Source organism: Schistocerca gregaria, chromosome 2 (assembly GCF_023897955.1).
Source record: "Schistocerca gregaria isolate iqSchGreg1 chromosome 2, iqSchGreg1.2, whole genome shotgun sequence".
NCBI classification, from domain to species: domain Eukaryota; kingdom Metazoa; phylum Arthropoda; class Insecta; order Orthoptera; family Acrididae; genus Schistocerca; species Schistocerca gregaria.
The window spans coordinates 246,310,630-246,327,354 of record NC_064921.1 but is presented as its reverse complement, the minus strand read 5'-3'; the positions used below and the strand labels follow the sequence as shown (position 1 = coordinate 246,327,354).

General features: G+C 42.3%; 1 pseudogene; it reads left to right on the top strand.

Moving 5' to 3' along the window:
* Positions 1-13,116: 13,116 nt before the first annotated feature.
* On the top strand, positions 13,117-13,234 carry LOC126337142 (5S ribosomal RNA; annotated as a pseudogene).
* Positions 13,235-16,725: the final 3,491 nt, after the last annotated feature.

Here is a 16,725-nt window from a genome sequence, read left to right as displayed (position 1 = left end):
AGGTGAACGATGTTTGACTTTTGATCCGCCAGAAGCCGGTGTTCATCGCACATACAACTCCTGACTGCAGTACCACACAGATGATTCTCTTCCCGGAAACGGAGTGTTTCCTACTGATGGAGACCCAATCATTGACTTGGATCAGCAGGCACGCTGTCCGCTACCTGTTTGGTGCCAGTGGTAAATCGGTCATCGATTTCTGGCAATAGCTTAACGACCGACACTGTGCAGCTGTGAAGCACTTACGTACCAGCAGTATTCTGGAACTTCCTTCGGAGGGCTTTCCACAACTCCCGTCACAGTTCGCTGCTCCAAGCTAGGAGCAGCTGACATATGTACCTTCTTCAGTTATCCACTCAACAATTACTCATGCATATTTGCGAGAAGACGTGCTGGAATGCTCTAGTGATACGTTGCCACCACACGGGTTTTCTCTTGTTGATATCGAAGGTGATAGCCAGTCTTTGTGAGGTCGTGCTGGTGGAATAATATAAAAAATAAAATTAAAATAAATAAATAAATAAATAAAATTATGCAAGGCCTTTCTTATGTCCGCCTTTCCTATTTTTGATAGACTTTATTGGGATCTTATTGGTAGGGGCCAACGCCTAAAAGTGATGGAGCCTCTTCTGGGCTTATTTTTAAGCTTACGGTAAAAATGGTGGTGGCATTACCTATCCCTTTCTTTCGTAGGTTTAAGTATATTCAGGAATGTCAGGGAAATAAGTGGTTACCGTTCAAGCTCTGTAACCGGTAGGTGGCTGAATAAAGTCCCACTCTTTTCCTTTTGTTTTAATGCATTTTTGCAACAATGGTCATGTATGATATTTTATGGAAAATGCAATGAAAAAAAGCGTTTCTTTGTGTCAGTTAGTAAACAGCGAAATATTATTGGAAAATCAGTAAAGAATTTCCAAAGGTATTTCGCTGTTTACTAATTTTGATTATTACAACATATTTTATAACTAACGACTATTCGACAAGTTTTCCTGAAAGTGCATGCAGGTCGTGATTTGCGAAATCCCTAATGCCTGCAATCAGTTAAGGTACCCGGAGCTGCTATGCACCTGATCACTTCGACCTGCAAAGACAGGTTTCAACGACGAGGGACAAGCTCTGTAAGCCCAAGTCAAACATCGACAAATAAAGGTGTATATAACTTTATTTAATTATACAATGAGTTACGACATGTCAGAATGTAAGGCTAACGCACAAATAGATAATCGTAGGATACGTTTCCGAGAACAAAAAGTGTGCTTGCTAAATTCCTTCAAATCACAAAATTTACATTTTTAGTACAAAAATGGAGTTGAATCCCGTTCTTGGACTACTGATGATTATGAATGCCATCGTTAGTTAAAAGATGCGTCATGTATTGTAGTAGTCTTCTTCAAGAAACACACCTTATTCGTAAACCACGACAGGCATACATTTTCAGGAGAACTTCGCGTTTTGTCGTTTACTTGATGACAGGTGCAAATTTAATATTTGTAGTAATTTCAGTTAGTGAACAGTCAAATAACATTGCAACCCAAATAAACTTTCATTCAAATATACTCGCTTTTCTTTTTATTACCTTACAAAATTCATACATATGAAATAATATGACCAGTGTTGTAAAGAATATTCATGGAAAAAGTTGAACGGGATTCGAAGCATCAAGCGCCTGATTACGGAGCTTAAATGCTAACCATTTGTCCGACACCATCTCGAGCTCACAGCCGCAACGCAAAGATACATATTTGACGCGTAAAACTCCCCTTGCAATTTCCTCGAAATTGCCAAGACGTGCGCATTATTACTTGCGCACTATGTTCTCCTAAGAGACTACTAAAAGTGTAGAAAGTATGAAGTAAATCACTGATCCGAACGTCGTGGCCGCCCCTTGTAAAAACACTACTAGAACCAGAATCTACTGCTCTAACAACAGAAGCAAATGAAGCTTGACAATTTCAATAAATATAACCAACGTTTGTCATCTACCAACGCTCCAGGCATTGACTGTGAAACACTAGCCAGCTGAAAGCGAGTGGTTTAAGAGGCTTCCAGCCAAATTGATTGTCTTTGGTGGTCCGCTGGCGGCGCAGTGGACGCAGTCACTAACAGCTAGTTTCTAAAGCCAAAGCCTAGTTTACACAACGCCACTAGGTTGCAGGCAACTGCGCTACCGGCCACTGCGCATGCGCGTCACGCGCTTGCGCAACTCGTTGGTGAAACTAAACACTTTCGGCTTGTTCCAACTTTGGCGACACGAGTTGCAAGAGTTTTGAGGTTATGTGTGTTCGTAGAGCGCAGACAAACTGAAATATGAAGTGGGGAACGTAAAATAACGTTCGCTTTTTGGATATCTGCGCTTTGCATAGGTGTTCGTGAGATTTCAGTGACGCTGATTACAAAAATAAGCAACATATTGCTGCCGCTGAGACCACTATGTGCGATCGTAACATAGATGCTTTGACAGTGGCTGAGTTGCAGGGCAAAATTTATTGAGTTAGGAGCACATATACAACCGAATTAAGAAAAATACAAACAAGTGTAATCCTAGCTGTATCAATGCTCTCGTCTAAAAGACTAAAACGCCATCGTTCGAGTTGGCCAAAACTCTTTCTTAAGGAATATTGTTGACAGGAGGGAAGGCTATACAGATTGAAGAAGCTGCATTCTTTATTCAATATTCATCTGTTTAAAACGTCGCTGCAGTGCTCTCCATCCACATATGTTTGAATTTTGAAATATTGCCACTGTACAGATCTATCTTCAAGAGAGTAGTTTGCAAACCATTCTCTTTTATTGCGGCCTGTTTCGAATAATTATTGTTGCTAATGTTAATAATTATTACTGTTAATGTTAATAATTATTTGTGTTAACGAAAAAGTGTCATCACCAACTAAAACCGTATCTTATAGCATGCCGAGTGTTCTGGATTGTAATGCACGCAATATGATACGTAATTTCAGTTCTGGCGACAGTGCTTCATGCATAACAGTACCTTTATTCCTTATCGAATAACTAACTCTATTTAGAGGAAACGTGAAGAGTTCTGGTTACATTCTAAGATAATTCAAAGAACTTCTTGGATCTTCCGTTATAAATTATTTCAGCAAGGATGCTGAGCAACCGAGCTGACGGATTTTCTTCATCCAGTCACAAATCGAAACATGTTTCTTATTTTTTTTTTTTTTTTTTTGTTATGCAGCGATTCCACGCAACAAGCTTCAACTCCATTACAACACGTGAGCCGTGCAGCTGCCAAACGTTTCATTTCAGACACGACTCAGGGACCCACAAAACGAGTGTATACTGGTACCGCCGTGTCTACAATCATATATGAAACCACTTGCGTGCAACTCATTCCACGCAACGAGTGGCGCAACCCAATGTCGTCGTGCAAACTAGGCTTTAGACGCAGCTGGATGCGGTGTGCCACTAGCCCGACCCTTCCGTCTACCTCATGTCTCCTTCAACGGGCTGCAGCGAATGGCGTGACCCAGCGCAAGGATTCGGCGCGCGTCTCCCCTGGTGAGCTGCAGCACAAAGGCTAGCAGGCACATGAGGAGGGACACAGATGGTGTGGACAGTGCTCTAAAAGCCAGCACGCGGGGTTCCTTGAGTACTAGAGCGGCATGCTATAGCACTTGCTGCTAGGTTACAAAGTGATATGTACGCTAGAGGTTGCGACGCTACTGCTCTGCGTTTAATGTAACAGAAGGGCAAAATGTACGGCGCTAATTAAAGCCTGGTTGGTAAAAGTCATAGGGATGAGCCATACACCGTGTGCTTTACGCCCTGTTGCTGTATTAACCAAATAATTTACCAAAAGCTGGTCTGCGGGTTGAATAATTGAGGGTAGACAAGGTACGTGAATTGTAAATTAATGAACAAAATAAACAGGTTCAAATGGTTCACATGACTCTATGCACTATGGGACTTAACATCTGAGGTCATCAGTCCCCTAGACTTACAACTACTTAAACCTAACAACATCACACACATCCATGCCCGTGGCAGGATTCGAATCTGTGACCGTAGCAGCAGCGCGGTTCCGGACTGAAAAACATTTGTAATAAACATAGGCACCATGGGCAACACTGCTGTTTTAAGTTTTAAGAGAACATTGTTTATTCAGCAAGGTTGAAAAACCTTCTGAACCGTGGCCCTATAAGTAGTTTTAAATGTGAACAAAGTTCACTACTGAAATTTATCAACATTCCTTCAACTCACTAGTGTGACACAGAAGTTGACAGAATTGCCGCTAAAATCAAGAAACCACACCAGTTATGTGACTGCAGTTGTGATTTCCTGTCAGAGAGGTCACAGTTCGTAGTAATTCACGGAAAGTTATAAATGTTCAGATGTGTGTGAAATCTTATGGGACTTAACTGCTAAGGTCATCAATCCCTAAGCTTAAACACTACTTAACCTAAATTACCCTAAGGACAAACACACACACCCATGCCCGAGGGAGGACTCGAACCTCCGCCGGGACCAGCCGCACAGTCCATGACTGCAGCGCCTAAGATCGCTCGACTAACCCCTCGCGGCTGACGGAAAGTCATCGAGTAATACAGAAGTGATTTCTGGCGTTCCCCAAGGTAGTGTCATAGGCCCTATGCTGTTCCTTATCTATATAAACGATTCTGAAGACAATCTGAGCAGCCGTATTCGGTTGTTTGCAGATGACGCTGTCGTTTATCGACTAATAATGTCATTAGAAGATCAAAAAGAAACTGCAAAACGATTTAGAAAAGATATCTGAATGGTGGGAAAATTGGCAGCAGACTCTAAATAACGAAAAGTGTGAGGTCATCCACATGAATGCTAAAAGTAATCCGTTAAACTTCGGTTACACGATAAATCAGTCTAATCTAAAAGCCATAAATTCAATTAAACATCTAGGTATTACAGTTACGAACAAATTAAATTGTAAGGAACACGTAGAAAATGTTGTGGGGAAGGCTAACCAAACACTGCGTTTTATTGGTAGGACACTTCGAAAATGTAGCAGACCAACTAAGGAGACTGCTTACACTACGCTTGTTCGTCCTCTTTTAGAATACAGCTGCGCAGATTGGGATCCTTACCAAATAGGCCTGACGGAGTACATCGAAAAAGTTCAAAGAAAGGCAGCACATTTTGTATTATCGAAAAAATGTGGGAGAGAGTGTCACTGAAATGATACAGGATTTGGGCTGGAAATCAATAAAAGAAAGGCGTTTTTCGTTGCGACGGAATCTTCTCACGAAATTCCAATCACCATCTTTCTCCTCCTTCTCCTTTGTTGACACCGACCTACATAGGGACAAAATAAGGGAAATCAGAACTCGTAGGGAAAGATATAAGTGTTCATTCTTTGCGCGCACTATACGAGACTGGAATAATAGAGAATTGTGAAGGTGGTTCGATGAACCCTTTGCCAGGCACTTGAACGTGATTTGCAGAGTTTCCCTGCCGTACTCTCTAATGGCAGAGAAGTAGAGTCTCTCTTTCTCGAACGACCTTCCCAACTGTTCTTTCTCTCTCCGTCTCTCCTGCTCCCAGGAGCACCTCTTCCACAACGTCAGACACCTCAGCCAATGAGAGCACGAGCTCGTCCTACCAAGTTATACACGTCGTACAACACTTACATGCAGATGGATCGCCAGTCGTACAGTAATGATTCCACAAGTCAAATCCCTATTCTAATTGACAGATTATGTCAACATTTGTCCGCTGACACCATCCCTTGACATTTTTAATTACATATCTCATTGACAAGGACATATTTGTGCTTCTAGACCACCTTTATTCGTATTATAACCAGCAATAATTATAAATTAATAAATCAGTTCACTAATAACTGCATTTAACAATGTAATTGTGGAGAACTGTCTGCTTCGACACCCTTAGGTGTATAAACTTAATATCATAGACTATTTAACGACAATGTTATATTCATTGTTTGTCGCAATGACGGCTATTGCACACTGCTATTACCGAACGTTGCGAATCATAAAACTGTTTCCAGTATGAGACTTTTACTCTGCAGCGGAGTGTGCGCTGATATGAAACTTCCTGCCAGATTAGAACTGTACGCCGGACCAAGATTCGAACTCGGGGCCTTTGCCCACAATGTTAATCTACCAGGAAGTTTCATATCAGCGCACACTCCGCTGCAGAGTGAAAATCTCGCAGAACTGAAGCTATGAGGACGGGTCGTGAGTTGTGCTTGGGTAGCTCAAACACTTACCTGCGAAAGGCAATGGTCCTGGGTTCGAGTCTCGGACTGACACACAGTTTTAATCTGTCACTAAGTTTCATAAAACTGTTTCTCACTCACTAAAAGTAAACATTTGTGGTGGAATGAATGGTTTAACCGTAAATATGTGTATGACAGCAGCTGGCAATTTTTTGTACAATGTAATGTACTCTCATGATTGAGTTGAAGCTCTTTCATTTACTGTACCATCTTCCTACCCTCATTTCGAGTGTATCAGGGTATGTATTATGTCTACTGTTAGCATCCGTATACATCAGGGTCCAACTTCCTGCGGCCTGCTGTAATAGCCTTCCGCTAAAATTTCGTCGCTCGCTCGCGCTGATCTTATCACTGTCCGCTGGCTCTATGCATTCCTGTTTAGAGGAAACGATTTTCCAAGCTGCTAGCTTTCTGTTCGTATTTATTCAGACTTAAAACCCTGTTAACTCTCTGCGATCTCGGAGTTTCTCCAAAGACTCGTTAACTTACAGTCCTCGACCGCTCAACAAATATTAACTATCTGTCATGTAAAGTTCTGACAAAGTTTTCTCACCAGACTCTTTAAGTTACAAGATGAAAGCTCTTTAGTTGCCGACACACGGCTAACAATAGTTAAGTCTTGGCTGGCACTACAAATAGACTTCTGTGGACCACGTGCAAATTTCTGTTGAATGCGCTACACGTCGTGAACGACCACACGGGAGTGACCTGTGGATTTTCTCTTATGTAAACAACCAGTGTCTTGAAACTGCTCGTCCCCTTCGAATGCTTTGAGCTGTACAAGGCGCAGCGCTGTACTCTCGACGAAAATAATGCCACACGATTCTGACTGAATTGTACCTCTTGAAACGTAGAACATGTAATTGTCTTTTGTTGCTGTGTAATCAACACGTCCATATGACACACATTGGGTAAAGAATGAACAAACTGCACCAGAGATACCCCTACCGAACACATGAACTGTTATCTTACAACTGGTGCAAAGGCAACGTTTTCGTTTTTATGTGCAGTTAAAATGTATTCCACGTTTCTATCTTCGATCATGTAGAAGATACAGTCCAGGGCACTCAGATGAGTCTTTTTCTAAACAGCATGTATTGCCTCCAACATAAATCTTGCGATATAATCAAATGAAATTAAAGAAATTTGGTATCATAAGGAATGACCAACGGCCTTTCTTCCAGTGTACCGCGTTCAAATGTAATGGGAAAATGAGAAGGGGGAGGGGGGGGGGGACAATGATGTTGGTACAGTGAGCACTCCGCGCCACACAGCGTTCCGCAGCTTGCGGAGTTCTGATGTAAGTACAGATGTACAGATGCACCGAACATCTTAGTCTATAGACAGCTAGCACAGAAACGTGTCGTGGGCGTTCTTCACACTTTCTACCTGTTAATGGAATGGGAAGAATCTTGGATCTGCGATTCAGTAAATATGCCAGGGAATCGCACAATACGAATATATATGGTGTGAGTTTTCAGATGCACAGAGTATAATATTTGGCGCAAATATAAATTGCCTCCAAAGTCAGGTGACTGGTAACGCGTAAGGCGTACCGACTTTTATTCTACAGACTACGAATGTATTACATTGCCAGTACAGACAGATACCGCTCAGAAATATCGTCAAGTTTTTGCACGTATTTCGTAGTCATCTTAATCATTTGAAATCTGGAATGAATTTCGCTAGAGGCTTTGAAGAGATAAATTCAAAGGCATTTGCCCTTCAACAAGTGTTACAGCTCAGATGTCCCAATTCTTTCTTTTTACTATAAGAAAAAAAGAACAACTACCATTATTTTTTTAGGTTTTGTGCTGCACTTGATCACTTTAATCTGTTTTAATAAGTTATGGTGCGGTGCTATTGCGAAATTGTTTCCTAATACGCCAATCTTTCGGACAGTCAGTCTTCAATTGGTATGCACAATTTCATTTATGTTCCTGACGTGAGCGTCGTTGGTAGGCGTCGAAGGTCATCTTGAATGCGGGTGAACCATGTGAAGTGGTTAGTGTATCTGGGATCGTAAAAAAGTTAAGATACTTTCACGCCAGGAAGGCATTTGGCCCAGGCAGTATCTCCGTAATATTATATGTTGACTATGCTACAAATATAGCACCATTCTTATCCATCATCTATCAGAGATCATGGGAACAGCGGAAAGATCCACAGGACTGTAAGAAGGCCCAGGTCATAGCAATCTACATAACGGATAGAAAATCGTATGCACATAATTACTGAGCAATTTCACTGACATCGATTTGTTGTAGAATCATGGAACATATTTTGTGTTCAAACATAATAACCTTTGTAGACTCATCTGCAGAAACCAGCACGGTTTTCGGGAAACAGCAGTCGTGTGAGACACAGCTGACCCTATTTGTGCATGATATACAACAGGTTCTAGATACCAGCTCCCAGGTTGATGCCATATTTCTCGACTTTCGAACGACGTTCGACTCAGTTCCGCACAGTCGCTTGCTCCAAAAACTGTGCGCTTACGGTCTATCCGATGACATATGCGGTTGGATCGAAAGTTTTCTAACAGAAAGAGAGCAGTATGTCGTCCTGAATGGGGTGACTTCAACAGAAACAAGTGTAACTTCGGGTGTGCCCGAGGGCAGCGCAATAGGTCTGCTGCTTTTTACGATTTACGTAAATGATGTGGTTGATGGTATTGACAGCGGCTTTAGACTGTTTCCTGATGATGCTGTAGTCTACAGGAAAGTAGTATCACATGAAAGTTGTGAACAAATCAATGAGGATTTGCAGAAAATAAATGTGTGGTGTAATGTCTGGCAGTTATCTCTCAGTATTAGAAAGTGTAACCTACTGCGTATAACAAGGCGAAAATCCCCATTAATGTACGAGTACAAAATAAATGTCCAGTCTTTGGAAGCAGTATCTGAGTGTGACTATTCGAAGTGATCTGGAATGGAATGATCAGATTACACAAGTAACGGGAAATGTGAACTCTAGATTGCGGTTTATTGGTAGAATCCTGAAGCGATGCAGTCCTTCAACAAAGGAAATTGCTTACAATACGTTAGTTCGTCCAGTCTTAAGAGGATTGTTCGTCTGTATGGGACCCTTACCAGTTGGGTCTCATTAGAGAGATTGAGAATGGCCAAAGAAGAGCAGCAAGATTCATGGCTGGTACATTTAGCTATCACGAGAGTGTTACAAATCTCATAGAAAGTTTGAAGTGGGATACACTTGCAGATAGACAACGCGCTAAACGGAAGGGGCTGCTCACTAAATTACGAAATCTGATCTTCGCTGAGGATGTATAGCATATATTATTACCACCAACTTTCAATAGCGCGATGATCACCATTCAAAGATAAGAGAAATTAGAGCTCGTACTGAGGCGTTCAGACAGTCGTTTTTCCCTTGTGTGATCTGCAAGTGCAACAAAGGGGGTGAAATATGACTTTGGCACGAATTGTGCCCTCCACCACACACCGCTTCGTGGTTAGCGGAATATATATGTAGATGTAGATGAAAGTGAAAGCGTCCTGAGGAACATCGAATCTGGAACTATGACATGCAACAAATTACTTATTAGTAGACAAAGAAGTGTTTTAAGGAACAAATTAATTGTTTATTTTACATTCTGATGTCATATGTTAAATCTTCTTCAACCCTTAAGGAACCAAAATATTACTCGCACATAATCATTCTCCACGTTATAGGTAGCCGAGAGACCGCCGTGACATCCCTAGCCGATAGGCGTCACTGAGTGCACATATGTAGGGGCATGCGGTCAGCGCGCTGCTCTCCCGGCCTTTGTCAGTTTCCGTGGCCAGAGCCGGTACTTCTCGGCCAAGTAGCTCTCAATTGGTCTCACAAGGTCTGAGTTTACTCATCTTTCCATTAGCGCTCGGCAGACCCGGACGGTCCCCCATCCAAGTGCTAGCCAAGCCCAACAGCGCTTAACTTTGGTGATTCAATGGGAACAAGTGTTACGACTGCGGCGAGATTTTTGTCATGTAGTAGTATTATTTTTTTAATTTTTCGTAAGAGCAACAAACACATTTGTTTTGAGATCAGGGAAGTCCGAAGGTAACTACTTACACTGTGATATATGAGGGTTGCCCAGAAAGTGATGTACCGCATTTTTTTCCTCCACAATTCTTTATTGAACATAATGAGAATTACACACACTAAAGATTGGTGTTATATCCACACATCCTATTTTTCCATATAATCTCCAACCTGCTCTGCTTCACTGTGTGAACTTCGTTTAGTGATTGACAGACGCATCGCCAACTGCCTAGTCGTAATACGTTTGTCCTCGTGAATGTCATCAGTTAGCTGTAACATGTCAGGTGTGACAGTCGTGGATAGTCTCCCAAATCGTGGAGTTCCGCCGAACCTACTTCTGATGACCTCACCCTGCGTGCCCAGCGACTAACCATATTCTGTCGGCAGCACATGCTCTATAGACTTTGCACAAACGTTTGTGAATATTACCTGCATTTTGTTTCTCTGCAGTGAGAAATTCAATGACGGTACGTCGCTTGTAACGTACATCACCTACAGACGCCATTTTGAAACTGCCCTGCAGCTACACTATCTGCCGGAAGTGACAGACTCCTCTCTCAAGAGACATCAAATAATACATACGAAACGTTTCGCATTCATATCATTGTTTTCAAGGAGAAAAAAATGCTGTGCATTACTTTCTGGGCAAGCGTCGTAAAATTGTTATACGCAGATGAAAATTTCTCTAAATGTATATACGTACATTCAACGAATTGATTGGCAGCCACTCACCCAATAAGGACTTTATCTAGCACTTGACTCGTGGATATATAGCCTTACAGTCACATAAATTAGCATTACGAATTTACTTTCTATTACACTGTGTATCGGTATCTTTCAATATATAAAGAGCCACTTGGAGTTCGATTACCTTAATCAGATCCTTCTCGCAGTTACCTGTGAAAAGCAACATTTCTCCTTCTACGTATTTCGATTTGCTTCCGTAGCAGTAATGTTTGTGCCCCCACTGATGTTGCTAACTAATAAATGTATTAAAACATGGCAGACAAGTGTAATATTAAAGTTTAGCCCTTAGCGGTAATGGAAAGACTACATGATAGCTAATTGGAGACGATTTTCGTGCCAGCTACGACGCAACGAACGCAAGGATAACATAGCACCCAGTTCCTGATCTCAGTTGGATGATGCTGCTACGTACAGTGTGCCTGTGCTCACACCGTAAAAACTCCTACTCTGTAGGGTGGATTTCAGCGCATAATTAGAGAAGCAGGCCTGTATACAGGGTGGCAATTGAGAACCATATGAAAAAACCGGCATAACTTCTGGACGATTTGAATTAGGAAGTTCAAGCTGCACGGTTGGCCTCAAGGCACGATGGAAATTAGTATGCGCTTACAAGGTTTCGTTTAGTGGCGAAGTCCAATTTCATTTGGATGGGTTCGTCAATAAGCAAAATTGGTGCATTTGGGGGACTGTGAATAAGTATTTCACGATCGAGAAGTCTCTTCACTCTCAACGGGTGACTGTAGTGTTTCCAGCCACGGAACAACTGGTACGATATTCCTTGATGATACGATGACTACCTAACGATATTTAAAGGCTTTGGAAAATGATTTAATCTCGATTATCCACACTGATTTCGACAAGATGTGACTCGTTCAAAACGGAGCTCGATCCCATAGAAGCAGGAGAGTGTTTGATGTTCTGGAGGGGCAATCTGGGGGACCACGTTCTGGTTCCGGGGCACCCAGAGGTCACTGGTATGTGCCTCGATTGTCCGCCATATTCTCCAGATCTGAACACATGCGACACCTTTTTGTGGAGTTATTTTGAATACAAGGTGCACAGCAATAACCCCAATACCATTGCTGAACTGAAAACAGCAGTTCAGGAGGTCATCGATGTTCCGACACTTCAGCGAGTCACGCAGAATTTCGCTATTCGTCTGCGCCACATCATCTCCAATGATGGCAGGCATATGGAACATGTTATAGCCTAAATTCGTACATCTGTAGTGACGTTTACATGATAAATAAATTATGTGCACGCGGTAATTTCTAACTTATGTTTTTGGTTTTTTTTTAATATAATCCAGTAATTGTCATCCTGAATTACGATACACGCTCCATAGTGATTTGTTAAGTGCCAACTTTCCCAGAGAGGAAGAAAGACAGGAAATAGATATAAACTGTGAAACTCTTCACCGTGAGCAGGTGAACGTACAGATCCTGGCACACACGTCGGTAAACCTGTATGGATTTGGCCCTTGCCTAATAGTATTTGTGCAGGATGAGATATTTTATGGAAAGAGGGGCGAGGGCTTCTGTTCCCTACACATCCTTCGAGAATGAATTTACTGCACAGTACGTGGGGATTCATTGTTGTATCATCGTAGCTGGGGTGAAAACAAAAATGCATAAATAAAAGGCACTTCCGCACGGGGCTGTATGCCTGAAAGAGGACGGGGTGGAGAGAGACTGAGGGTTGAATGGGGTGTAATTGACGCCACAGGGGCGGGCGGCGGTGGCGCGGGGGCAGGCGAGCGCTGGGCTGAAAGAGGGGCGAGGGGGTGCTGGAATAATGGTTACTGGAAGAGCGCTCCCGAACGTCGATGCCGGCGCCGCCGGTGCACATGGATATCCCGTGTCTGGCTGGGTGGAAGCGCACGGCAGGCGAACCACTGCGTCGTTCGCACGGAACGTCACGAGTACTTTAACAGTGCGTTAGCCGAGGCTTCTTCCGAAATTAGGGTACTCGTGGACGGAATAGGAACTTTATCAAATTTCGTTAATTCATATTTCCTTAGGAAGTGCATCGCAAACGTACAGCAAACAAAAATTGACAAAAGCAGTAATTATTATGCCATGTTTGAGTCCGGCAATGGCCTTGCCACAGTGGATAAACCGGTTCCCGTCAGATCACTGAAGTTAAGCGCTGTTGGGCGTGGCCGGCACTGGGATGGGTGACCGTCCGAGCAACCGTGCGCTGTTGCCATTTTTCGGGGTGCACTCAGCCTCGTGATGCCAATTGACGAGCTACTCGACCAAATAGTAGCAGCTCCGGTCACAGAAAGCCATCATAACGACCGGGAGAGCGGTGTGCTGACCACACGCCCCTCCTATCCGCATCCTAAGTTGAGGATGATACGGCGGTCGGATGGTCACGATGGGCCACTTGTGACCTCAAGACGGAGTGCATGTTTGAGTCCACAAGAGGTTATGGTTGTCCTCAGTGACAGAAGCAAATGTTTTTTCGTCTTCGACCTATGTCTCGTACATCGACTCTGAATCACTAGTTTTGTCGTAACGGTAGTTTCTGCATATCAAAGAACCTTATTGCACACAGAGATAAGCACCACATGAATCACACGTCACTCTTTCCGGTTGTGAGTTCTTTAAGTTTGTTGCATTTTGTTGGGTTTCACTTGTGTCGATTTCTCTCCTTCCCTCATCAAATCGTAGAATTTCGCCACGTCTAGATGATGTAAATTAGGGAAAAAACTGTTCTGCAAGCCGTCTTAAACCAATTCTTGTTTTAGAGTTCGAGGAAAATCTCCACCTCTCATTACATCGTTCCCTTTTCCAAAATACGCTCTAAGAAAACAAAAAGGAAGACGCACCACGAAGGACTTATCCGAATGGACCTGAAATAGGTAGATGTGATATACATGTAAAGACAAACAATTGATTACAATCTGAATTTCACTGGTCATCGGGGCTCAGTTAGAAACGGGTTTCATCACTGAAAACGATTCTACTCCGTCAATGAGATTCCAGGCCGAGCACGTTGTAAGTAGGCTGTTGGTAACGCCGTGTAGGGCTCCGTATGAAAATCACTGACTGCGCTGTGTGCAGTCTGTCGCTGGTTGGATTCATTGTTGAAATATTCACTAGTGTAGTGTTGGGCAGCTGGATGGGAAGAGGGCGTAGTGTTGCGCAGTTGGAGATGAGCCGCCAGCAGTGGTGGATGTGGAGAGAGAGATGGCAGAGTTTTGAGAGGTTGCTACAAACGGACGATCTGGACGTGTATTCGCCAGAATAAGGAAATTTGTAAAGATGGATCTCATGAATTGATAGATATATCATGTCATGACTTTTTAACACTATTAAGGTAGATACATTGTTTGTTCTCTATCAGAATCTTTCACTTGCTAACTACGCCCATCAGTAGTTAGTGCCTTTAGTATTTATAATCTTTTATTTAGATGGCAGTATTGCCGCTCACTATATTGCAGTAGTTCGAGTAACGACGATTATTGTGAGGTAAGTGATTCATGAAAGGTGTAGGTTATTGTTAGTCAGGGCCATTTTTTTGGAGGGATTACTGAAAGTCAGACTGCGTTGCGCTAAAAAAATATTGTGTGTCAGTTTAGAGATGATCAGAATAAGTCAAGAGAGAACTGTCTGAGTACGTTGAGTTTTGCTCAGCTGTTTGAAAATCAAATACCGTAGACGCACAGTCATTCATAATTTTTCCAAGGAGACGTTACAACGTGTCTGGAGACGCCTGGGACAGCTGTCGGATACCAACCCGACTCTCGCTCACCATACAGCCCGACAACCAGGGGTGATGGTCTGGGGTGCCATTTCATTACATATTATTCCCCCTTTGGTTGCCATCCGTGGCACCCTTATAGCATAGCCGTATGTCGATTATATTCTATAGCCCATTGTGTTGCCCTTCATGCTAAGCCTTGCTGAGCTTACATTTCAACAAGATAATGCCCGCCCGCACACGGCGAGAATTTCTACTGCTTGTCTTCGTGCTTACCAAACCCTGCCTTTGCTAGTAAGGCCGCCGCTCCTCTCGGGATATTGATGATCTAACGTGCCAATTGGACAGAAATTGACACGATATTCCTCGGCAGGACACATCAATCAATGGCAAGCCGAATAACTGCTTTCATAAGGACCAGAGGTGTACCAACGCGTTGTTGACTTGCTCAATTTGTGCTTTGTGCAGTCCTTTCTCTTGAATAAATCAACAATTTTTTCCTGAAACTGTAATCATCTGTCTGTCTATACGTCTACATCACATCTACCGATTTCCGGTCCATTTTGTCTTAGAATGTACGTAGTGTGGGTATTTATTCCCGATGTTTAGTGTTGAACAAAATACAACAGTATCGGCGTAACACATCTTACGTACAATATCAACACCGCATGTAATAATCCCAGATTTAATTTTCCTTCTTGTTTGTTCATCAGTCGCCCCATCAAAATATAATTTGTAAATCCAGCTAACATCTTCTTCGCTTATGGCATATACAAGATCATGGTTCTGTTTTTGCAGAATGCTGAAACACTTGAATGTAAAACGTGTTTTCCTGTATTGCCTAGTTCTTGTAGAATTTGCAACAAACTTTTCTTAAGCGTATCATCGAAAAATAACCTATGATTTTTTGTAGTACATAGGTGACGTAATTTTAATGAAAATAATGTTTGCAGATGTAACAACATGGAGTGTTTTCATGCGAATTGATTATTTTTTAATTAAATAATACGATTAGCTGAAACGTGAAATTAAATGTTAATGGGTAAAACTGAGTTTACTCAAAAGTAATAAAACTTAAACGTTTGGTTGTCTTGCAACTCGGCTGTCACGCGTCATGTAATACACCATTTGCAACAGTGGCAATACTGACTCTGAAAAACATATTTCTTGAAACAGAAAGTGGCTCCGAGCATAGTTTTCCGAGAGGGGCTCCATGCATAGTTTTTCGAGAAAATAAAGTGCGTTTCCTGACAGGTGTGGCTTGCCCTAAATATATCGTTAACAAAGTTCTCGGTTCTTAGAAATAACGATGTCGTGCGGTAAATATCACGCATTGCTATTGGCTGAAGTTAGTGCTATCCGTCAGCGCTATCCCAAGCTGACGGCAGGGTTACGTAACGCTTTTGTGGAAAATATAAGTTAGCATTTCAGTCTGCGTATTGATTTCACACCTCGTCTCAATGTATTTTCCTTTCAGTGTTTGCTCACTTCCTCGCCCATTACACGGTCAGTGTATTCTGGCAGCGACAACATGCCGCTCTTCAACCATAAGCATTGACACTAGTAAGAATAGTTTTAAGATACTACTTACATGACTTTTAAAATTATCAAAATTCTGCATAAATACAGAAAACTGCAACCAGATACTTTTTTGTTGTTTATTCCATAAACCACTTTTCGAACCTTTTCGGGTTCATTTTCAGATGATGCACAGAAAGCTTACACGACGATTTATGGAGTAACTCTGGGTATTGGTTCTGTGACAAGAAGATAAACATACGTCAATGTATCACCGTGGGTATTTAGAGCCAAAAATTAATTAGGTACTTACTGCGACGGTAGGGGAGACTCCATTTTATTAGTATCCTACTATCAGCTTCCACTGTGATTGATACTTGGTAACATGTGCATAATTTTTCATATGTATATAAACACCGATAGTTACGAAACGTAGACGTCATCCAGCATGCGGTGTACAGCTTGTTACAAAG